Source organism: Dreissena polymorpha, chromosome 3 (assembly GCF_020536995.1).
Source record: "Dreissena polymorpha isolate Duluth1 chromosome 3, UMN_Dpol_1.0, whole genome shotgun sequence".
NCBI lineage: Eukaryota > Metazoa > Mollusca > Bivalvia > Myida > Dreissenidae > Dreissena > Dreissena polymorpha.
The window spans coordinates 10,486,543-10,513,315 of NC_068357.1; the positions used below are offsets into that span (position 1 = coordinate 10,486,543).

Here is a 26,773-nt window from a genome sequence, read left to right on the forward strand (position 1 = left end):
ATAGTAACGTTAAGAATAAAATTTCAGAGTTAAGAATTCTTTTTGAAAATCTGGTAGTAACGTTAAGAATTTCACAAAACCTTATCTGGAGCTCTGATACATGTTCAGGGTTGTCATTATTAACCGATTGCCGATCGAATTCATCGGTTAAAATCGCCAGAAAATCGGTTGTTTTCCCGAATCTTTTTAAAATTGCGATCGGAAGTTTTTATCATGCAAACCGACAATAATTGACAAGGAATAACCGTAGTATAGTAGAGCGACGCCCGGTCATTCAGTCAGTCCGTTAACTCCGCATAAGAGCTACTGTTTTCAATGAATTTCTCAGCGAGTGGCCAATATTAATTTGTCCAGCTGTCAATCAAATTCTTCTTGGTAAGCACGTCAACTAATCAGCGCTCAGGCAGCCGAATACACGCCGACCCCACGTGAAACTGTATCAAATAGCGTTACATTTCACATATTATTACTGACCGTATATCAACGAAAGAAGCACTGTAGAGCGTATTTAACTAGTTTCCACATATTAAAAATGCTCTTTGATTTTCTACCAAAATAAAATATATTTAAGCAACCTCTGCGCTACGAAGTTGTTATTCAGCATCTAAATATTAAAGTCCACGCTTTCTCCGAGGAAGAATGACGTAATATTATACATGAAGTATAATTTTGGCATGACTTTCATCTGTACATGAAAAACACGAGAAATGTGTCTCTGTTGCTTGAATTTTCTTAATTTTCCGTGAATACTGAAGTCTGAAAATGATTTCGGTAACACATTTAATTATACGCATTTCCGGGAGGCATTTGAAAATACTTCAATCAAATAATGCATTTTGTTATACAAATAGTCTGAACACAGATTGTAATAAGTAGGTAAATAACGTGTTTTGAGATTGCCAAACTATGCATACATATAGGTCTACATGCATCCATGAATGACCTGACAAGTTATATCATGATCCGGAATGAAAAGTACTCGGGAAAATGTAAGAAAGACGCGTTTTTATCCTCAGAAATTCACTTTCACTTCCGCAAACTTTTCTGAAAGGAGGTACATGTAGCAGTTTAGATTAAGTCGTTGATTTGTCGCAATTACTAAATATAAACGGTTCTCAATGCTCTCAAATCGCGTCACGTGATTCACACATGTTCAATGGGAATTCCCAAATCCCAAAATTCAATTTGTATATGCACTCGCATTAAATGGCGGACGACATTCATCGTCAATATTGGTCGTAATTTGGTTTTGAAAAAAATAAATTGTAATAATACTAGATAATCGGGTAATGGATAGAATTGGAACATGCAAAGATCTATCAATATAATATGTTTTTACATTGTACAGTATACTAAAAATGTGAAAATCTTAAAAATTTCCTATTCTTTTTAGACCTCATTTTAACTTGTTATGCTCTGAAAATAGCAGTATTTTGCCCCTAAAATATCTAGAATTCATTTTCGGTCGTGGGGCTTCGCCCCCTGCCCCCCTACCAGGGCCTTATCCTGGACCTAGGCAGCCCCCTTAACCACCTGCCGAATCGGTTACTATTCCAAAATAATCCTTTGTTTACAATCATAATGACAACCCTGATGTTGCTCAATCAAATGCATGCAATGCAAGCAAAACTGCTTAAGACACAGTTATCCTCACTAAACATAAATCCCAGCATGCATTCCAGCCATCACTGTAACTTTGTTTATAGTTGAAACTTAATGATGTATTTAACTCATTATAATAACCTATTAAAGCAAAAACTATTGACACATTTGACATCAAATAGACAGTGTATTTATTATGCATAATCGAAATAAATAAATACTGGTCTTTGACCAAGAAGGTTCATATGAAACATAGAATCCATCTGGATCAGGGAAGGTGTTTGGTATTGCCAAGGTGCAGCAGGAAGGCACTGGCCGCCTCACGCCCAGTCCCAGCCGACCATGGTGAATAAGGATGTACTGACGATAGCCAGCATGTCGAAACGACTTATTATCCTTTTCTATTGCTGCATGTCTAACAAAAACATAGTTCCTGTACAGCATCTGGGTGTGCAGGACACCAGCATCTAGGATCATCAGACGCATCTCCTGAAATGTAAATTACAAGTTTGAAAAAATGCAAACATCTGGGTTATCAAGTCAAGAAATCCAATAAAACACATGTAGAACAAATGGTTACTAACTAAAAAACTTATTCAAAGTTATATAAGAACAATTAAATGTGTCTCTGTACAAATAACTTACAGCATTTATGCTATTGCACAGTTCTGGGCGCATACCACAGCACACATGCTGCTGCACCGTCTCCATAGGCCTGAACCGTGTGCAGACACACTAGTCCGGAAAGTCGCCCAGCCTGGATCTAAAAAAAACTAGGGATTAACGATAATTCGAAATAAACATTTGACAGAAGACTTCTTTGATTCTGTAAAAATAAAACGTGGAATTCGCATGGTTGGGTTTTACACTACTATTAATAATGTTTTACTTAAAAACGTTAACTAGTCAGATAGCAATAGGTTTGTACTTGTAACAAACAGAGGAATAAAACGATTCTTTTTCTTTTTATATTTCTTTAATTACAGAACATATAAAATATAACGAATAGCACAAATTTTCATACATGTAAATACATATGAATAATTAATTAAAAAATTTGTTAAATAAGACGCGATGGCTCTTTCAACACCGGTGTTAGCAGCACTAAACTGGTCGCGTATAACATATTTCTCCAATTTGTCAAGGAACGGACGGATGGCGGACAATATCCCCACGCTTTTCAAAAAGTGTGGGAATAATAAGTACTTGCCTTGTTTCACAGCATTTTCTGCATTCCTTTTTAGCAATGTTTCCCACCCCATTGCAGGGGCCCTTACCATGTCCTGCTTCGAAGTAATGCCAAGATGCAGTGACTCCAAAGCGTTCCTCTAAATGCCCTATTAGATCAAACATGGTTTTGTTCCTATAATATGATGATGTGGAGTCGGTCCAAAAATAAACAGTTTCTACATTCAGCACCACATCTTTTACTAGAGACATCAGCTTATCTATGATTGTGATCACCATTGCAGCGTTGTGATTGAGGACCTCAGAGATGAATAGCTAGTGTGCTTTAGCTCATTATCATCATTCCTGGAATAGATCACGGTAGGATGGAGAGTCACCATGCAACTGTTCCAATATGCTGATTGGATTTCTTCCAGTGTGTTGCGTGTATAGTTCTCACTGAAATCCATTAGTACAAGGACTTGATTCTTTTGTAATTTATCTTTCATATCACACTAGAGGCTCCGCCTCTCGTGATATACTTCATCCCATAAGCCACTCGACTGATACAAACACTTGGAACAAGTGACAAGCGTTATATTAATATTAAGTGTAATTTAGCGAGATTGTTAATATAAATTGTAGCAAGAAATCTCATAACAAATGTTATATTTTGTTCAAAAGTAAAAAATATAAAACTAATATCTAACCTCTCATTTGAGTCATCAAAATTGATTTTGCCTCATCCAATAGCATCCCTTTGATAGAATTTTCTTGGCTGTTGTTGTTTAAGGCTTTCTTCACATCTTCAGCAGTGGTATTCAGATCCTCATACTTAAATTTAAATTGTATTCTCAAACCATTTCATATATAATAGTCAAGCTAAAAATCCGGTAAAGAAGATTAACACGGAAGAACTGCACACATGGATTTCTCAGAACCAAATTAAGTGTTATTATGAAATTGGACGTTAAAAAATAGGGTTACATTTTTATGCTTAATAGTTCTGAACTCTTTATTCAAATTACATAGAATGTTTGAATTTTAAAAACATTGTAATAGACAATGAATTTTTATTACTGAACTGTTTCCCATAAGACCAAAAAAAAAATCTTGTTTATGGTCACCAGATTGACCATCTTTTTTGTATCCCCACCCAATCTTTTTTTATTGACACTTTCTTTAAATATGTCTAAAGTCAATTATTTATAAGTAAGTTCTTTTTAAGGTAAAATTGATCATTTTTCAACCAAAATAAGCATAGCAGCACAATTAAGAACAGAACAGAAAAGAACTTTATTAGGTAACTTATACTACATGGTATATCGTTACAAACAAATGTTAATTTATAAACATAAATCACGCAACTCCCGTACAATTCTCACACATTTTCACCCATACGTACTATCCTCAGAAACACACAATCATACACACACACTCACACTAACATATGCATTAATTCAACATAGAATATACATTTTCATCAAACATAAATGATAAATAAATCAATCCAATCAAATATATTTAAAATATTGGAGGATAGACTTTCCTAAAAAGATGTGAAAATTCAATTAATCAAGGTATCTTGTAATAATAATATGTATGCTAGTAGTAAGGTGACAGTTTACTAAAATCATATTCTATCCCCACTTCATTATTACACAAATCACAACAAATTGAAAACTGTTAGACTTCCTTAGTTTCAAAACCAAAATACTGGTTAACTAAAGTTCTTCGGCAGATAGTTGAGTTTCCACAATATTCCTTCATTTCTCTGGTCATATGTGCAGATGCAATGACTGATTTGATAAAGAGAATGGCCAGGGCATCAACATGTCTTCTTCCTGCTCTGCCGATAAGCAGTAATTCGCCAGGTTGTCTTTGAACTTGTGGGTGGGCATCTGAGTGGATCTGTTGGACCTCGCCGCCATCCAGGCAACGAGTACGCAATCGCTCACAAATATTTTAAAGTCCAATTGCTTGATGCACGCTTCGAGCAGCTGCAGCAGCATTTTCAACACACTAATGTTCTTGTGCACGTGCGGACTCAAACATTTGTCCTTCCGACTCTTTGCAGACCTTATCAAACCGTCCACCATGTTTAATGTCATGTTATGCATTGCGCGCGCACCGTACATTTTCCAAGCAACTTTAAATTTTTGAAGGAAACGCAAATTGGCATCGCTGTACTGTATGTCACTTTCCTGTATAATCGAACATCGCTTCTGTTGTGTCAACATGTCGCAGTAGTCATTGCCGCTACCCCACACCAACAAGCTATATGCAGCGTTAATTACATTACGCAGCTTCAAATGCATTTGAGGTTTGCACACACTCCTTTCGCTCAAACACGCCTGCAAGCAGTCAATGTATTGTCTTTTAGTTATCTTGTGAGTGACGTAGTTGAGGGTGATCTGCGTCAGCTCGATATGGTTCGGCGGCAGCACGGTCGTCCACGTAAACGGCCCACTCACTAGCCCCAATGGTTCGTACAGGTACTTGCAGATGCAATAATTGCTCAATCGTTGTTGACCTTCACACAGAAACATAACGGCTTTGTACGGATTGATAACGCACACTCGATTGTCGGCCATTTTGCCAGTGCCACACGCCCCCCCTTGCCGTTTGCCCCGCTATGTACACGTTATTGGTCACTCTGCAAAAAAGAGGCAAACATTTGTTACCACAAAAAACATAGCTTGTAAATCAACTTTTACAAACAAGAACAACAACAACCGCGCAATCTTACCTGCACACAACCTACTCTAACGAAATCCTTGGCCTCTTTGACGCCTGTGCCCCGGACGCCTCGCCACCGTTGGCTTCCACAACGTCCATATCCACATTAATGTCAAAAATGGAGGACGCGTCGTTCACGCTCATTTGCAACAACTTGGCTTCGTAGTCGACGTTTTGCTTCTGCGTGGCAGTGTGCAGGCGCTTGTAATTGACCACGTCATTGGTGATGGCGTATTCCATTGCCAAACTGAAGATGTAGCTGAGCGAATGGTTCGTGCCGTAGCATCCCCTGAACCACGTGAGCTTCTTGTCATTGGATGGCGGACACTCCAGATCGAACGACCAGCTATCGGAAAGGGCAATCCGAATGATCATGCGGTTGCTCCAGATGTACTCTATTTTCTGCAGAGCCGATTGCGTGCTGGCGGAAACTTCGTTGATAACCTTTTGTATCGGGTCGGTGTCCGTTTTGCCCTCCCACATTGGCTTCTTCATTAGATTGACAGTCAAGTACGTAGCGCTCAGACAGCCGGTCTTGAAATTCAAAGTGTCCAAGCACTTGTTTCGCGACTCTGTCGTGCGTTGGGGTGGCGCGGTCGAAGGTTCAATCATCGAATACTTGCTGAATATGTCCAAATCGAGTGAAGATATCAAGGGCGATAGGTTGGTGCTCAAATACCACGTGTTGGCATTTTGAACGCCAGTGTAGTTGCTCTCGCAACACCTGCCAAACAGCACCAACGCTTGCGACCGATACAATGCCATGTCATAGGGCTGATAGGCGCACGACATGTAGTCTCGACCCGTCAATTGCTTCATAGTGAGGTACCTGTACGGCCTGTCCACGTACGGCGGGCCCTTTTTGCTGGACATGCTCTCAACAACCTTCGGCATCTGTTCGACAGAATACCCGTTCGCCATTAGCAGAGCGTGCATTATGAACACCCTTAACTGGGCATCCAATTCGTAAGGACTGTCGTCGACGGTCTTCAGCACCTCCATCATAGCTTCCGTGTTCAAGGCCCGCTTCAATTCGAGCTGACACAATGTGTGAACGTGCGCCTCTCTCACAAACATGTCGTAATCGTCGTCCTTGTCCGCAGGTGGCGTGGCTGCGGAATTGTGTTTGGTATCGCCGGCAACAAATAGAGTGTTAATGTTCGTGCTCAGTTTGGCTATGTACGTCCTCACCTGCGGAGACCAGAGGGATTGATTGACGCTGTGCTGTTGCTCATTTGCGTTGCGCTGCTGTTGAACGGTGCCTCTCTCTGGCTTGCTCCTGAGGTTAAATGCGTATGACTTCCATTTCATGCTGAGAACCGCTTTCGCTATGAGGGTCGTCACCTTGGTGTCGGACATGACCGAATTCGTTTCCAGGAATTGATCCGACATCTGACCCTCGTCCGTTTGCTTGGGAGACACGTACACCGTCGGAATGTTTAAAGTCAGGGGAACGGACACGCCGACAAACCGTGGTTAATGGTCTCCAAACCCTTCTGCATCAGTTGCGTCGTGTTTTTGAAGGCGTACTCCTCGCTGTCGCCGAACATGATCTTTAGCATGCCCACAATTTTCATCAATACCGTACGCCGCACGAACACTTGCCATATGCCCGAAAAGTGCAGGTGCAGCGTGCTGTTGACTGTGACCTCTTGCTCGACTCTCGTCTTGTCCTGTGCGTTATCCCTGTTGACGATCTCCACTTTGTGTCCCGACCTATTGATGTACTTAAGCACATTGTTGTGGTAGTCTGCCACAAACTTGTACACCTCGATGAGCCTCATGCCTTTGAAGCTCTTGGGTAGCACGTTGTCTTCCAGCGTCTTGGTGAACCCGTCGTTGATCGACGCCTGAACTGCTTTCGACATCGCTTCGCCGTTTTTGGTCTCGGCCTCCGTGTAGTTGCCCAACGGACCCATCCTGAACCCAATCGTGTTAGCGAACACCCCTAGGGCACCGCGATTGTTGTTCTTGTTTTTGCCGCCCATGTTGTCCAGATTGTTCTTGCCAGTAGTTAGGCCGGCCACCAGCTGCGCCAGACTTACGTCTTCCACGCCACGGAAGCTGGCACAGTACTTCCGACTTCTCATCACATGACTTCCACTCAATTTGTGCGCAGCCAGACAGAAGGACTCGACGATGGGCGCAGACCTGCGGACGCACGCTTCTTGCAATTTCTCGTAGACGCTGCCATTGGGTTCCTCGTAGACCGTCTTCTTGCTCCCATTCTTGTTGGTGGCATCGACAGTCGGCACCTTGACCGTGAACATTGTTTGGCTTTCGAAACATAACAGCGTCACCGCGAGGTACAAGGGCATGCAAATCGCAGATTCACAGCTGAGCTGAAGTACTTCATCCACAAACGTCAATAATTTCTTGAGGGTAAGCCCTGGGGCAAGCACGGGTTTCCGTGCCCTCCAACTTCTTCGAGGGCTGGACTCCGAGGCTTCCGAGCTGGACAACGTCCGCTCCGGTGATCCCCCCTCGGCCATTGCTCTGTTATAGACAAAAACAAATTAAACCAAAATGCATTTGTGTTGTGTTATTCCTTGATAAAACATTATCTGTTATGTCTGGAATAAAAAAATATATGTTCAAAAAAAGTCAATCACAACACACTATGAGCACAATATATTGTCAATATTATTATCCACACAATGTCCAAATGGACAGTAATATGTAAACTTGGTAATCTGAGGTTGCACTAGAATTGGAAAACTTCATATTTAAAGATTCTTGACTCATTATATGCAACCTTCTACAAACATGTAAAAAATACATCACAAAATGGAGACCACATAAAAGTCCACAATTTATTGCAATTACAATCAATATGATATGCAATCTTTTTCTCCATTTATATTTTTCTTTTCAAAATTGTTGGTGTGAAAATAACACAAAAAAATAATTAATCAATTTTTTATTTTGTTTTAAAATATTCTTGCTTTGTTCAAAATTCACTCGGAACCCTCGAGATATGCACAGAGAACAGAGCATAGTAAATGTTCTTAATTAAAACATTAATATAAAGTATAATGCATTACATGTCAGTATTTTTTTTCAATCTGTTACACAGGTTTAATGTCTACCAGTAGTCAAATGTCTACCAGTAGTCAATGTATATGTCTGTGTATTGTCCCCTACCGGTGAAACCGAGAAGGGGACTTATGGTTTGTGTTCTGTGTGTCCGTGAGTCTGTCAGTCAGTCTGTCGCACTTTTCTGGATCCTGTGATATATTTGAAAGTTCTTCTTATTTTAGCCCATTAGCTGGACCCCCATTTTTCCCCCTTAAATGTTCCCACTGACTCTGAGGCTTTTTCAATGGACCTATCATTTTTCTACCAGGCGTTTCCCAATGATCATGGCAGAGTTCAACATTAACTTTTTTTACAGCCAGACCATCGGACCAGCTCCTCTTTTAATGTACTAGCCCGAATCTGATGTCTACTAGACCATAAATGACATAGCAAATAAACACAATTGTGTCGTGTAACTGTTTAATCAGGTTTTATCAGTATATAATTGGTGAAAACAAGACAGTTATTTTGATGCACAGAGTAAAAAATAAAATAAAACTATTTAAGAACATAAATTGTTTGTTAAAATTTCACTGTTTACCACCAGTTAAACAAATCATGTCTGTACAGCAGGTGACATTTATTCAACGTCATCAAATTCTGGCCTCCTTGACCGCTGTGCTCCATGCTACCACAGCTCCAAGGCTCTTTTTCCATCATAATCTGTGTCAGTTTTACCGTAGGATTCTTATTTATCAACTTATTTGTCGGACGAAAATCCAATCTTGAACATAGCCATTCTTTAAATTACATTCTCTCGTCTGCTACGCCAAAATGTTTACATTGATGATACCGATTTTCAATAGAAGTAATAAAAACATTTTAAGTTCTAAGACACTACAGAAAATCATTACTATTCATGACAACTTGACCAATGGAAACAAGCAATTTCTGCGGGAAGCTCTCCTTCACGTCTAAAAATAGCAATGAATGATGTGAATGCTCCGCGTTTATTTATATACGCTAGTTTTGTTCTAATGTAAATAACGGGTTTATTTATATACGCTAGTTTTGTTCTAATGTAAATAACGGATACGAGAGTTATTTTACACATTAAGAGAAAAATGTTTTCGGTTAGTTAGAGTTATATGAATCAGTATAGATTTTTTGTGTACGACCATTCGGACAAGCTAGCCCACGGCTTTACCAGCCTGATCACCAATCTTACTAGACAATGTCTGTCGGAGGTGCCTTAGTGTTGAACCCTGCATGGTGTGAGACAGTTGCACGTGGCCACTGGCAATTGGGTACTGATCTATCGCCTCCCCCATACTCCCATTTTTCCACCCTTGAGATAGACCCCAACGGTGTGGGTTAAAAACTCTTCCGGTGCACACCTACCATACCAGGGCCGACCACAACCATGACCTCTGGGGACACACTATTTGCTACAGCGATGGATTTTTATGCCCCCCTTCGAAGAAGAAGGGGTATATATTTTTGCTCATGTCGGTCCCAATGTCCGTTTATTAGATGGTTTCCGGATGATAACTCAAGAACGCTTAAGCCTAGGATTATGAAACTTCAAAGGTACATTGATCATGACTCGCAGATGACACCTATTGATTTTGAGGTCACTAGGTCAAAGGTCACGGTGACCCGAAATAGTAAAATGGTTTCCGGATGATAACTCAAGAACACTTATGCCTAGGCTCATGAAACTTCATAAGTACATAGATCATGACTCGCAGATGACCCCTATTGATTTTCAGGTCACTAGGTCAAAGGTCAAGGTCACGATGACCCGAAATAGTAAAATGGTTTCCGGATGATAACTCAAGAACGCTTATGCCTAGGATCATGAAACTTCATAGATACATTGATCATGACTCGCAGATGACCCCTATTGATTTTCAGGTCACTAGGTCAAAGGTCAAGGTCATGATGACCTGAAATAGTAAAATGGTTTCCGGATGATAACTCAAGAACGCTTATGCCTGGGATCATGGAACTTCATAGGTACATTGATCATGACTCACAGATGACCCCTATTGATTTTCATGTCACTAGGTCAAGGTCACTGTGACCTGAAATAGAAAACTGGTTTCCGGATGATAACTCAAGAACGCTTACGCCTAGGATCATGAAACTTCATAGGTACATTGATCCTGACTCTCAGATGACCCCTATTGACTTTCAGGTGACTAGGTCAAAGGTCAAGGTCACTGTGACTTGACACAGTAAAATGGTTTCCGGATGATAACACAAGAAAGCTTATGCCTAGGATCATGAAACTTCATAGGTACATTGATCATGACTCGCGGATGCAGGGGTCTAGCTAGGCTCAAAATTAAGGGAGAAGTCACTTCTCCCTACAGCCAAAATAGGGAGAATTGGTAACATCTTTGGGAGAAATGGTATATTTGCGTCATAGATCTTAGTTTTATGTATATTTTGCAGCAACTTAACGGGTAAGTGGTTTCTGTTCAGCTTGCAATCAAATCTTCACTTGTTTTATACAATAAGACATGTTAAGTGTATAAAACCAACATTTTTCTTATTTTATTAATTTTTGATTATGATTGTACTTTTAATTATTTTTTCCTGAACAGGTGTATCAAATAAACTTCAATTGTAACAAGCCAGTAATGTTCAGAATCTTTTTACTTCCTTGTTAATTTTAATCAATTCAACATTAAATCAAATGTATATTTTGTTACAAATATTTGTTTTAAATTTAAAATTCATTTACAATCTCATTTTACAGCAGAGATTCCAAATCTGACCTGTAAATGAGCCCCATATGTATTGCCAGTGCAAGGTTACATCTTCTCATTTGATCATTTCTTAGTATTGTTTTAATGAGCCATTTAACATTGCTGAATCATAGTTATTGGTAGCCAGCACAATGCAATTAACCAAGGCATCATCTATTAACAATTTCAAGAAGTGTAATAGCTCCAGACTATTCTTTTGAATGTTCAACTTTGCATGACCTCTAAATGGGGCAACTTATGGCTGAGAATCCTCCTTTGTCCCATTCTCCACATCAAATTGATTTTAATCAGTCAATTTCTGGCACAAAGTAAATCATTAAAAGGAGGAGAAGTCACTTCGCCTTCATGAAATTAATGTGCGAAGTTAAGATTAATTTGGCGAAAAAATCGCCCACTTCGCCCACTCGTGAGACCCCTGGGATGACCCCTATAGATTTTCAGGTCACTAGGTCAATGGTCAAGGTCACAGTGGCAAAAAACGTATTCACACAATGGCTGCCACTACAACTGACAGCCCATATGGGGGGCATGCATGTTTTACAAACAGCCCTTGTTCGGATTTGAGCTGGTGTGTTTCTACCGACCTTAGTTAGGTAACTGGTTCTCTTACCTTGACAGGCATGCATGGGGCAGCTGCCGGCAACACTACCAGACCGCTCAGCGGTTATAAGTTGGGCAGCCTCTGCCCAAACCTTGTCACAATCTTCCATCTGTTCTGCCCAACTAAGAGGCTGGTGTTGCTCCCCCTAGGGGTCAAGCAAACATGAATCGGAATCAATCTGAATCTTACTTCCATGAATAGACTGCAAATAGACTAGAAATATTGCTGAAAATGGTGGATCATGCGACAAGTTAAAAAGTTATTCATATTTTTTTCATGAAACTTGAAACATGGATAGAGGGCAATATAGAGATTATGCACGTCGTTTCATTTTGTTCCTACATCAAGTATTCTGGTTGCTATGGCAACACATAGACTAGAAATATTTCTGAAAATGGTGGAGTTTCACCGATAGGGGACAATATTGCTTGACAATTACAGTCTTGTTGGTATATGTAATATCGAACTATATGTTCACCATTCTAATTATACAATCATAAATAATTTACTTTTAATTTGTACAAAGACTGATTTTGAAATAGTTGGAAACCCCTCGCACTTGTAAAGGCTTGAGTCTGTCTGACAATGGTCAGGCGTGATTAGTTTCTCTATGCAACAGAAAGTTTTAAATTAAATACTCATAGACAACTTATATAATATTTTTAGCTCATCTATTTTTTGAAAAAAAATTATGAGCTATTGTCATCACCTTGGCGTCGGCGTTGGCGTTGGCGTTGGCGTTGGCGTTGGCGTCGGCGTCCGGTTAAGTTTTGCGTTTAGGTCCACTTTTCTCAGAAAGTATCAATGCTATTGCATTCAAACTTGGTACACTTACTTACTATCATGAGGGGACTAGGCAGGCAAAGTTAGATAACTCTGGCGTGCATTTTGACAGAATTATGTGCCCTTTTTGTACTTAAAAAATTGCAAATTTTGGTTAAGTTTTGCGTTTAGTTCCACTTTTCTCAGTAAGTATCAATGCTATTGCATTCAAACTTGGTACACTTACTTACTATCATGAGGGGACTGGGCAGGCAAAGTTAGATAACTCTGGCATGCATTTTGACAGAATTATGTGCCCTTTTTATACTTAGAAAATTGACAATTTTGGTTAAGTTTTGTGTTTAGGTCCATTTTATTCCTTAAGCATCAAAGCTATTGCTTTCATACTTGCAACACTTACTAACTATCATAAGGGGACTGTGCAGGCAAAGTAATGTAACTCTGACTGGCATTTTGACAGAATTATGTGCCCTTTTTATACTTAGAAAATTGAAAATTTGATTAAGTTTTGTGTTTAGGTCCACTTTATTCCTACAGTATCAAAGCTATTGCTTTCATACTTGCAAGATTTATGAACTATCATAAGGGGACGGTGCAGGCAAAGTTATGTAACTCTGACTGGCATTTGGACGGAATTATGGGCCCTTTATACTTAGAAAATTGAAAATTTGGTTAAGATTTATGTTTTGGTCACTTTACCCCTAAAGTATCATAGATATTGCTTTCATACTTGGAACACTCACAAACTATCATAAGGGTACAGTAAAAGGACAAGTTGCATAACTCTGGTTGTCATTGTTACGGAATTATGGCCCTTTTTTGACTTAGTAACTTTTAATATATGGTTAAATTTTGTGTTTCGATCCACTCGAAGTATCAAGGCTATTGCTTTCAAACTTCAAATACTTACATGCTATCATGAGGTTACTGTACCTGGCAACTTGAATTTTACTTTGACCTTTGAATGACCTTGACTCTCAAGGTCAAATTATTAAATTTTGCTAAAATTGCCATAACTTCTTTATTTATGATTAGATTTGATTGATACTTTGATGAAACTACTCTTACCTGACATACCACAATAGACTTCACCCAAACCATCCCCCGTGCCCTCCCCCCCCCTCCCCCCCCTCCCCCCCCCCCCCTAATTTTTTTTTTTTTTTTTTTTTTTTATAAGATCATCTCACAAATGACCACCACACCCTCACACTATACCCCCACCCCACCCCCCCCACCCCCCCCCCCAAATTTTTTTTTGATTTTTTTTTTTTTTTTTTTTTTTTTTTTTAAGATCATCTCACAAATTATCACCACACCCCTCACACTATACACCCCCCCCACCCCCCCCCCCCCCCCCCCCCCCCGATTTTTTTTTTTTTTTTTTTTTTTTTTCGCTTTTTTGGAAGATAATGTAATAAATGTCCACAACCCCACACTATACACCCCTCTTCACTCCACTCCTCCCTCCTTTGTGATTGAAAATGAGAGTCCCTTCACCTTTAAAAAGAAAATAGATGAGCGGTCTGCACCCGCAAGGCGGTGCTCTTGTTTCTTTATGGTACTACAAGTTCATTAAAGAAATGAGATAATAAAAAATCACGCACTTGTGGAAAATAATGCTTCATGTGAATTATGGCATGATGGAAAACCCGCAGTCGGCCACATCTGGAAATATGTGGAAAACTTTCCACAAATCTCTGGCACTTTCCTGGCACCATGTCACGTGGCCCCCTGTAGCATCTACAAATAGGAAAAGGTCAATAACAAAAAGGTATTAATAAAATTAGACTGGATAATTTATATAAAAATATTTCAGATGTCTGAAACTATTATTAAGATTGGCCATTATCTACATTCAATGTATTTATGTCATGTACAAGAAAAAAAAATCAATGCATAAATTAAAGCGACTTTCTTTTCTTTCTTTTTATGCCCCCCTTCGAAGAAGAGGGGGTATATTGCTTTGCTCATGTCGGTCTGTCGGTCCGTCCACCAGGTGGTTGTCATACGATAACTCAAGAACGCTTGGGCCTAGGATCATGAAACTTCATAGGTACATTGATCATGACTCGCAGATGACCCCTTTTGATTTTGAGGTCACTAGGTCAAAGGTCAAGGTCACGGTGACTCGAAATAGTAAAATGGTTTTTTGAATGATAATTTTAGAATGCATACGCGGCCAACAGGGCACACTCCTAACAATATTACTGAAGCAACTGGTCTGTAATCCTAAATCTATAATTATCAGTCCAATGAAACATCATCCTTTTAGTAAAATACAGTGGATCAGTAAAAATATTATCAGAATATGAGATTTTTTGTATATTGTGTATATTAAATATTGTGTTAATGTTTAATTTTGTTGATTAATATAAATATAAGCAGGACAGGGGAGGTAATACACTACAGGGGAAACAAATGCAATAAGTTTAAATTTATTGTTACAGATTTGCCTCCCTTGTAATATATTTAAATTTTACCAAATGTAAGGCTAACTGCATTTTTGTAATGCATACTACTACTACTACTACTACTACTACTACTACTACTACTACTACTACTACTGCTACTACTGCTGCTGCTGCTACTAGTACTACTACTACTTCTACTACTACTACTACTACTACTACTACTACTACTACTACTACTACTACTACTACTACTACTACTACTACTACTACTACTACTACTACTACTACTACTACTACTACTACTACTACTACTACTACTACTTCTGCTCTACTACTACTACTACTACTTCTACTACTACTACTACTACTACTACTACTACTACTACTACTACTACTACTACTACTACTATTTCTTCTGCTACCACCACCTACTACTACTACTACTCTATTACTACTACTACTACTACTACTACTACTACTACTACTACTACTACTACTACTATTTCTTCTGCCACCACCACCACCCAGGCCTCGACACTAATGGTGGTCCGGGGACCCGAGGCCCCCAGATTTTGGCGAGGACCACCAGTTCTTTCAAGCTGGGTGGTCCTCCGGGAACCCTAAATTTATAGAACCACTTTGTCTTGATTGACCATTTGATTTTTTTAAAATGCCTCCAATTTTTAAAGAGCGGCGTATTTAAAAAAATCGGTAAAATCTTATCCGAAAATGTACTGCGAATCGAAAGCATGGACTGAGCATGAGCGGCAAGCGTCTGTCAGTTGTTAATATTGATTTTCGACGATGTAAGCGACCTACAGTGCAGAGAGTATATTGAAATCACTGAAGCGTGTAAGTGTTTATTGGGGTTATTATCGGATTATTAATGGCTCCTTTATGATATTGAGCCCCCAAAAAAGTAACACTGGGACAAACTGTCACGACGATCAGTAATTATAATAATTATTAGAGCCGCTATTTCTTTAATCAAAACCATAGGCAATCGGGCTGGCAAAAGCATTTAATTTCTCCACAAAAACACATGCCGGTATACACTTTTTTCTACAGGTATTTGTGAGCATTTCTGTTTAATAGTTCCATTATTATAATGACCTTGGAAGGATATAATTTGATTAAGATACCAACAATTTCTGAAATAAAAAGTATATCGTTCACTTGGTGTACTATATTTCTGATATGTTAAAATTAGGACATTTAAAGATAGTGACATGCATGTGTTTGTTTGTTGTTGATAGTTTGTAAAAAAAAAAAAGCTTTATGTTATTTCAGGCAACTAGAATAGATGGTGGTAATTATCTGGGCCTTTCTGTCAGGAAATAGGCGTGAACAATTATAATTTAATTGATCCTGGAAATCATCCACCACTCACAGAAAACGTTTTAACAACAGAAGCTGATGTATGACATGTTCAAATGACCATATATAACTGTTTAACAAATTAAGTGAGATGATTTACTTTCTGATGTTTTATATTTCTTTTTCCCTTTCAAATGATGTAAATTGGTGTGATTCTATGTTTAAATAATTAATTTTGAAACATATAGGCAGCATACTGTTTAATACATTGAAGTTAACATTTTATATTATTTTGGTTATCTGTGTTGTTTATCAAGTTGAAAAAAATGGTATTTATATACAAATAAAGCTTATTAAGACTTATGAAGGTACTTATTGTTTTTTATGTAATAATATACTTTTTAAAGTGATAATATAGGCAATGACATTAATGTAGTAAGGTTTCTTTAAATGATTGTTCTTATTAATAAGGTTGGAATAATCAACAGTTTTCACGGCGCGAAAAAGTTGCAACAAGTTTTGTTGAGCCAGTGAAACCCCTGAATGCGCGTAATTACCTTTTATTTCTTAAAAGTTTATAATAAGAACTTCCGAAACGCTAAGTTCTGGCGGCGAAGGGCAATGCTGAAGATGATAATGCTGAAGATGATTATGACAAGGATGACGATACTGGTGATATTGATGAAATACATATCAAAAGTTTACAAGACAAGGTTATGAGCTTTTCATGGGTCTGCTTTAAATGGCAACAGAATTGAATATAGGAAATAAAAATGTGTACAAGTATGCATCTTGTACTTATTTGCCCTTACGCCGAGAGTAGCTGTGTGTTGAAACAAGAGGACTCCCTAGTTTGGGTGAGGGCCACCAAAAGTTTAAAGTAGGGTTCCCTCCGGGTACCCTGTCAAAAAAGTTAGTGTCAAGGCCTGCCACCACCACCACCACCACCATTCACAGTGACAAAAAACGTATTCACACAATGGCTGCTACTACAACTTATAGCCCATATAGGGGGGCATGCATGTTTTACAAACAGCCCTTGTTTCAAAAATAAGATGCCATTGAAAACAATTACTTTATAGATTGACTGCAGGGTTGGCAGTCACTTTGCAGTGGGGCCTCCTCTGCAGGTACCTTCTCCACCTTAGACATGCTCGCAGCACTGATATTGTTAAAATTTTCGTATAGACAATTAAGTATGCCAGCAAAGTCCTTTTGAAATGTGTTTTAGTTAAAAGAGACAAATTATAATGGCAACATATTAAAAAATATGTCAAAAATTTACATTTTGCAACAACAGTGTATTGTAACTGATGACGACATAACTTTTACAGTTACCTCCAAGATGTATTCTTCAAAGAACACTTTATGTTGTGTTTATGAAAGACAATCAGTCAAATAAAAATGTATAGAAAATAAAACAATCCCAATACCTGACTCGATAAAATCTCCAGAGGATTGTCATCGCCTTCATGTTCAATGGGCATCGATGAAGTGCTACATTAAAAATGCATGAAAAATAACCACAAAATCTTATCTGCATATCTGTGATTGCTGACTGATAGGATGGTTTATGTTGAGTAGATAAGCAATACAAATAAAAAAATTAACAGTTTTTATGTCCCCCACTATAGTAGTGGGGGACATATTGTTTTTGCCCTGTCTATTGGTCTGTTGGTCTGCTGGTCTGTTTGCGCCAACTTTAACATTTTGCAATAACTTTTGCTATATTGAAGATAGCAACTTCATATTTGGCATGCATGTGTATCTCATGAAGCTGCACATTTTGAGTGGTGAAAGGTCAAGGTCATCCTTCAAGGTCAGAGGTCAAATATATGTGGCCAAAATCGCTCATTTTATGAATACTTTTGCAATATTGAAGATAGCAACTTGATATTTGGCATGCATGTGTATCTCATGGAGCTGCACATTTTGAGTGGTGAAAGGTCAAGGTCATCCTTCAAGGTCAGAGGTCAAATATATGTGGCCCAAATTGCTTATTTTATAAATACTTTTGCAATATTGAAGATAGCAACTTGATATTTGGCATGCATGTGCATCTCATGGAGCTGCACATTTTGAGTGGTGAAAGGTCAAGGTCATCCTTCAAGGTCAGAGGTCAAATAAATGTAGCCAAAATCGCTTATTATATAAATACTTTTGCAATATTGAAGATAGCAACTTGATATTTGGCATGCATGTGTATCTCATAGAGCTGCACATTTTGAGTGGTGAAAGGTCAAGGTCATCCTTCACAAGGTCAAACATCATATAGGGGGACATTGTGTTTCACAAACACATCTTGTTTAAATAGGTTATGAAGTGATTATTCATTAATACCCTGTAACATGTCTGTTTCTGTAATAGGTAATTTAAACTACCTTAAAAAGAGCTCCACGGCCTGAGGCTGATGCCCCCTAAAACAGTGTTGAACAATAACTTTATTTTCATATACTGTCAAAAATTACAGCAAACAATATGAGAATCCAATCAAAATCATTTAGTACTGTTTAAGACCTATGGCACGTAACAATCTTGTTAACATTGTTCGCAGCAAACACACAGGCATTTTAAAACACGTTTAGTATTGAATGCCATATGAATGGTCCTAGCATGAAGTTGACGGCTGACGAGAGTACAGGGACTCCTATAACAGCAGTCAATTCGAGACTATTTTCTGTAGGAAGTATCGAGATTGTTTGTATTCATGAGGCTTCTTTTCCCTGGAATGGTACTGCCTTTTTTGGTCAATTCGCTTTAAATTGATGTACATTTGTGAGTTTTTCGTCACATTAATGCCAACAGCCCTTGCTAGTATCAGTGTAGCCCGTCCTCAACCCATTGTTCAACAGCCCTTGCTAGTATCAGTGTAGCCCGTCCTCAACCCATTGTTCAACAGCCCTTGCTAGTATCAGTGTAGCCCGTCCTCAACCCATTGTTCGCGAATGTGTGACTGAGTGGCAATGTCCCGAGAAGTTTCGCGTCCAGCATGTGGTTGTATAATGTTTCTTAAGGTAAAACAACAAATTATGAAATGATCAAACACCCATGAAATATGCTTTTGTCTAATTATTTATCCCTAAGGTTTTGTTTCTTAACAGGGCCCGTATTCACCAACAATTCTTTCAGCAATTCTTAGACTTAGGAATAAAGAAAATTCTTAAGTCTAAGAAAAATTTCTTAAGTCTTATTTACCAATTCAATTTGCGAAAGAAAATTCTTAAGAATAAAGAATTTTATTTAAAATTCTAAGAATGCTTAGGGGCATTCTTAGAATAATTATTTAAGCTTCCAAGATGGCCGATCGCGTTATGCGTTACGCCAATATCTTGTTTGAAAACGTCGTAAATGTCCCGCATAGAAGATTGTTTGACAGAGAAAATCCTCTAGAGGGTTTGTTGGAAATGGAGGTTTATAGGAGATACCGATTTTTTCAGGCAACTTATTAATAATAACAATTTGGATGGCATCATTTGAGATTGAAGATTTAACATTCATTACTTGAAGCTTTTAACATTTGAATTTCTTCCTCGATTTTTTGGGCCTTTAACTTAGCAACTTTCAGTTGGGCCAGTAGCAACTGATTCTTCAAGCGCAGATTAATTTGTTGTAGATGGATGTTCTTTTTTTCAGCCTTAAGGTTTTCCTCTGCCAATTTGTTGACACTTGTCCTAGCTGAAACAAATAACAAAACACTTAATTAAAATTTATTAGGTTTTTTGTTATCAATGCAAAAAAAAAAAAAAGCGTGTAAATGTTGATGCTACTAAATCGATTTTACAGTTTTCAGCCCTGAAAGTTTCTTAAATATGTTTATTTAAGTTTCTTAAATATGTTTACTTCACGCATATCACATATTAGTCGTCTCTCAGTTTTCTCAGAACGCGACACATAAAAATTTATATTGACAACCATTCAAAGAAAAGACACATGTTGTTACTGCAAGTTTACATTTGTCATATTGACATTATAACATGTATATTGTTTATTACCTGCATCAGTACCAATGCTTTTTTTAACATTGAATAACACAAGTTTAGTTGTTGTTGTTAATCTTCTCTATATTGTTATCCTTGCTTCAGTTTCATGAAAAATGTATTTGTTGATTATCAAAATGTTTCTGGCATTGAAATATTTCTCAAGCGTTCATTATGGATTACAAATTAATAAATTCTTTACATTTTGGTGAATTACACTTTTTACTACTTAGTGTTATGTTATATGCATGTATGCCTTTGTCATACAGTATTGAATGTACAAAACAAATCACACATACAACTGTATGTATAACAACTGCATTAAAAAACAATGACTATAATACTATAATACAAATAATTGTGAATATTCAATAATTGTTTACCTCTTTTGCTTCTGTTGATTGTGGCCACTTTCATTGATTTGGTCTCTGTAAAACAAGTATTTGAACATGTACTAGAATCCTGAAAGTTCATTGAAAGAGTTTGCAATGATTATACTAGTTCTTCATTTTCATACCTGCACATTGACATGGACCTTGACCTAACTAGCCACAAATGCAACCACATAGGTATGCATGTCATCTAGAGGAATGGTTGGTGACCTCACACAATTACATTGATAACATGTGTGATGGTTCAATTGGATAGAGATATGAAGATGTTGCATGTTTACATCAACAAAATTACTAAGTCAAATCACATGTTTTAATTTATTACTTGTTGTAAAAACAGTGATATATAGATGCTACACATAAACATTAACCAGGGCATTGTGTAAATAACTTAGCTCGGACAGTTCTGAGGAAAATTGAGCTGGAAGATTATTAATGTTAAAATTCAGCTAAAATTTTAAAGAATTCTAGCTAAATGTATTTTAAAATAACACATAGCACTGTAAATGTGTAAGGAAATTGGCTAAATACAGAGGGAAAAAGGCATGAACTTATTATGAATACATTTGATGAAATACATTGACTTATAGTACTCACTGTATGTGGTCCCTGAAGAACATGGTACAGCTAAATCTGCCACTTCTTGTTGGCAGTCACATGACTTAAGAGCACCTTCACATATCAAACAATTAGTTAGTTTTTAATAAAAAATAATGAAATTTAAATAAATGCATTCCTGTAATAAACAAAGTTCATCTTCACAAGAAGTTAACTCACATGCTAAAATTCTTCATTTTCTTCATTGAATTTACAAAGGAATTTTTGTAAAAATTTACCTGTTGAAATGTACTTACAAAACTTTCATATTTTGAATAGTTTTGGCAAAATGTATACTTCACTTTCATACCTGCACATTGGTGTGAAATTGACTTAACTAGCTTGTGACCTCACACAATTACATGGATAACATAAGTGATGTTTCATTCAATTGGAAAGTGATATTTCAATGTTTCAATTTATTACTTTTGAAAAAAAAAACAGTGATATGAAATGCTACACATGATAGGGATGAATTGAATATGTACATGTATGCATTTGGTGAAATATGAAATAAATTCACTTATAATACTAACTAGTCCCTGACGAACATGGTCCAGCTTCATCTACCGATGCAAGTTGGGATACACAACATGAAGTCTTTTGAGCACCTTCAAAAATCAAACAATTTTTCATATCCAATAGCATCAGCAGCTCCTGTCTTGCGGCTTAGAAAATATATCTCACATCCATCTGGGCCAACATCACAGCTCCTTGTGTTCTATTGGCATTTCTGAATGAAGCAGAAACAATAAATTATACAATTCATCAATTTCAAACCCAAGTCCACCACGCAGAATCGAAAAAAAAGGTCAAAATTTTAAGCCGATAAAAAATGGCGATCTGCACGGTGTGTCTCCAGAAAAGTAAGATGATTTGCGGTTCATGATTTCAGGTTAGGTTACATTGTACTATGTTTAACCCGATCTGTTTTCAGTTAGAGAGGCTGCCGAATTCAGGCGCTTGGAAGATTTCTGGAGAAGCTAACCCACCTTGAAAGGTATAGCTAGGGATAGCAGGTAAGTATTTAATAATTAAAATGAATTTTATTTTAAGAAAATTTGTTTCACAACTGTGATCTTAATAAATAATTAGCAATTGAAATACACATAGCTGTAAATGAATGCACTGTTTTTACACCACCTACTTACCTACCAAAACCATTTCATACATACATACATATGTCCCCTTTGTCTGTTGATTTTTTTAATCTTCTGTACTTGCGTTCACTCAAAATCTACATTACTTTGGAGCAATTAAATGCAACTTAAATATATATGTAAATGAAATAAATCGAATTAACATGTCATTCAGACTTAGTTTTTCAAATTTATTTAAAACCTTAAAGATAAAGTCTGCATCATCCCTTCCATTAATTCTGTTACAAATTGGGTTTGTGCATGAATGCTTTCTAGTAGATTGGTGCAATCATCAGGAAGTGGTAATTGCATGCTAAGACTTAGATATTCCCAGAATTCACCTTCATGGTTGAAATGATGACCCTGGTCAAAGATACCAAGGGTCATTGTCGTCTTGTACACTCTGGTCATCCGGTCTGGTCATCCTCATTTGTCTCATCCAAACCCAATGTCTATGTCATTTTACATTTTCATCCTAACTAGCCTGTTGTTTGGAATTACTAGCTTTCCTATGTATATTTATGATTCTGTAATATTTCATAATGTTGACAGAGGTTTTCAGGTCTGTCTATGTAAAAAAAATGTGTGTTTAAGAAAACAAAAAGGTTGCATCAAAATAAACAGAGAAACCTGTCAAGTAGTTTCACATTGGACAGCTTAAGTCAATGTCAAGAATTAAAGAAAAATGTACATATTTCTTTGTTATTTTTGCTCTCAGTTTTTTCCAAAGTATTTTCTGAAAGTAAAGGGTCAGTTACATTTTGAATAATGAAATGCATGAAAGGTTTTATCATTTATCTAAAAAGGAGCATATGGCAACATTTGACATTGGAAACATCAATAGTGGCCATAAAGGAAATACTATGTATAATACTGTAGTATATGCCACATGTACAAAACATGTCAGGATTGTCATCAACATTGGAATATGATAGATGAACATAAGAATCATCTTGGAAAAATCCAATTGAAAAGATTGGAACCTAATTGTAGCAAATAAGCATAATATTGAAGAAAATTGTTTACTTTGCCTGAAGGGTCAATGCTTGCGTTTGGTTAACCATTTTTGTTTCATCTCATGCCATACTGTCACTCTTATGCTGATTAAAATAAATAAATAAAATGTTCCCTGAAAATTTTCAATTTATATCACACGTGTTGGAATGTAAGAACCTATTAATATTCAATACCTATCAAAAGCTAACAAGATGAAGACTAGTCAATGATTTTGTTATGAATGTTGAACGAACATTAATTTAATTAAAACATTGTACAATTGATGCACTTTAATAAATTTCACATAACTATGTCCACCAAACACTCATTGACATGTATGTGTCTAGTGGTATTCAGCATTCCAGTACGATGAACTCCTGCAATATGACACATTCGTTTGATATTACACTCCATGTGCACAAATTATTCTGTTTAACTGTGAGTCACAATCTTGAATGTTCATATTTTGTTTCCAATTATAATATTCATAATAAATTTTGTTAATCCAAGTCCATTCATGCATGGATGAATGTTGATTTGTCCATGTGTGTCTTGCCTGTTTGGATAAATGTGTGTGCATGGAATAATGAAGGTTTGTCCATGTGTGCATTGCAGATTTGAATAAATTTATATTGAATGGTTCCTGCAATAATGTTGATGTCTATTATAAACCTGTTTAATGCTTATTACAAAATACAGGTTGTGTCAATCGTTGAAATAAAAAGTCCTGTATTACGCTACTCGCTGTTTCCAATTCCGTATTACCATACTAGCCGGACTACTTCAACCCATTTAATGACGTCACATTACGCGCACCGAAAATAGAAATATTTTATATTAGGAAAAATATTACGTAGTACGTCGTGTGACGTCATTTCTGGGACGAAACACAATGGTTTTATCTTAACTCTCTGGAATTTAAGGACATGTCGTACGTGGTGGTTTTTAACAGTAAACTATTTGTTAAAAACATAGAACGAATTCAAAACGTATTTTGGAGTGTGTGTTTATCATGCATAAATGCATCTTTCTATAGGAATACAATAAAATATTGTGGTTTAAACTAAGTTTCGATAAAGACTTGGAAGATAGAAGAGGAAGTGCATATCGTTTCAACATCATAACATATAACATCATAACAACATATCGTGCTCTCGTGGCTAGTGCTATTTCGCATCACGCTGAAGGCTCCGCCTCTCGTGTGATATGTCATCACACAAGCCACTCGAGTGATACAAACTCTTGGAACAATTGACTAGCGTAATATTCTGTTTGTACATGACTGTGTGCGTACAAAATATGGGTTTGTTAGAAATTTGAAATAAATCAATTGAAAACAGGAAGAAAGGACTATTATTACACCTAAGCATACAGTATAAACAGTTTATTCTTTTACACATATATTTTCTATATTTCCCCATTTTACAGTATATGGAACATCTTTAGAAACCTTTTGTATTGCATACAAATTAACTACATACCTGCTCCTTCTTTAAATAATATTTCATGTTAGATGAGTGGCATATTTTGCTGAATATTTTCTTAGATTTCTAATTGTTTTCAATAGCTTACTTAATTTGGTCCAATTGCTTACTTAATTTGGTCTATTACTGACAGCTTAGTTGGTGCAAATTCCGTTGTTGAAGATTTACTATTTCCCTGTGGAGTTGGTTTTAGTTTAGTTTCGTCATCTAAATACTAAATCAACATGAATCTATCAGAATTAATTAATTTATAAGTAAGTCTTTGAAACGCCGTTGAAATACCTTGATCATTTTTTGACTTGTCCCTTATCTTGTAAATTGGTTTGAAAACTTTAGGTTGGTCCGCAGTTCTTGTGTATTGCTTCGTCCCGTCATGTCTCCAAAAGTGTATGTCATAAAAAGCGTCTTTTCTGTTTGGTAATACGTCCGTGTCCATTAAATATAACTCGCCTCCTTTTGGTTTAATAGGCACTTCTGTTGAGACTTTTTCGCTAACTTCGCTGTTCATGGCGTTGTTTAATATGTCAATTGCGTCCTTGGTTTTAATTCCATTTGATAAGTTCATGTACACTTCCAAAGTACCGCTGCCACATGGAAGAAAGTGGTCATCATTTGTATGTTTCTTTTTCAAATGGCAGGTTGACCCTCCTGATCCTGGCCAGCGGGGCGGTACATCGCACCGCTCTGAAAGTCTGCAGTGTTTTTTTTGCCGTTTTGAAAATAGGGCTGGCGACATTTGGATAGGGCAAAATCATGTAGTTTTATCTTTATAATAACTCTTTATAATAATTTAAATTAGAAAAACAAGATCATATCAACTATAGTTATATACTTTGTTAGATGTATTTTAGATGTAATAGAAATTTAATAAGACACTTCTTTCTTTTTTTTGTATGGTGTAACTTTTCAAGGCTATACAATGTATATCAGATAAACCTCAAGACTTCAAAATGAAACTCCAAGGATGTAAAGATATCAATGAGGAAATTTGCAATGCACAAAAACAATTACCCTACACTAAATTGTTTTTAAGGACTATACCATATATTCTGGAATTTGCACCCTGGATGGCTCGAAATTAACACTCGCACACTCGCAAAATGCGAGTTAAAAATACCGATTGCGAGTTAAGTTTTAAGCCACTGGTATTTTTTTGCGAGTAAATAAATAGTGAAAAGAAATGAGTAGGTATAATGCTGCTCGACGTCATGATCACTAAATCTTAGGTCTTTTATAGAACGCCCAAATATCCTTATGCGGAAGCGCGCACCTTGTATGTAGACTGGTATATACAGATACGCGGATGGTATTGGTACAAAGGAAGTGAAACAGTCGACTATTCACACATGTTCATTGAAGCGAAAAATAACTTGTCACTTTATTCCCACAAACGGAAATTATACAAAATATACATAATACAAAAGATAAAGCAAAGTTAACCGTTTAGTTAGAAAAAAAAGGATTTTAAATCCTGCTACGAAAACAGTGAATAAGTGGGAAAAATAACTTAAAATAAGACTAAAACTTGTTGTAGATGAAGATGGTCAATCAACCTGATGTGGGCCCTTATGGTCGAAGGAACTGATATCTTTGTATGGTTGCAGAAATAAAATGTATATACATGTTAAGTACTTTTATTTTGTTTAAATAGTACTAAAGGTTTTTTATGTTTTTGATTTTGCGAGTTGGTATTAAAGCTGTTCTCAATTTTTTGCAAGTAGAAAAAAAGTTAAATTCGAGCCCTGCCATCCTTAAACAAAATGTATTTGGCAG

General features: G+C 37.0%; 1 protein-coding gene and 1 long non-coding RNA gene across 4 annotated transcripts in view; one reads left to right on the forward strand and one right to left on the reverse strand.

Moving 5' to 3' along the window:
* LOC127872975 (EF-hand calcium-binding domain-containing protein 11-like) overlaps positions 1-26,773 on the forward strand; it is an 82,484-nt gene that overhangs the window by 43,327 nt on the left and 12,384 nt on the right. The gene's annotated exons all lie outside the window — the stretch shown is intronic.
* Positions 18,911-21,546, reverse strand: LOC127872976 (uncharacterized). Its single transcript, XR_008045872.1, has 3 exons — positions 21,382-21,546; positions 20,776-20,820; positions 18,911-20,090 (listed from the first exon to the last, which is right to left on the reverse strand). It is a non-coding gene; the product is annotated as an uncharacterized LOC127872976 (long non-coding RNA).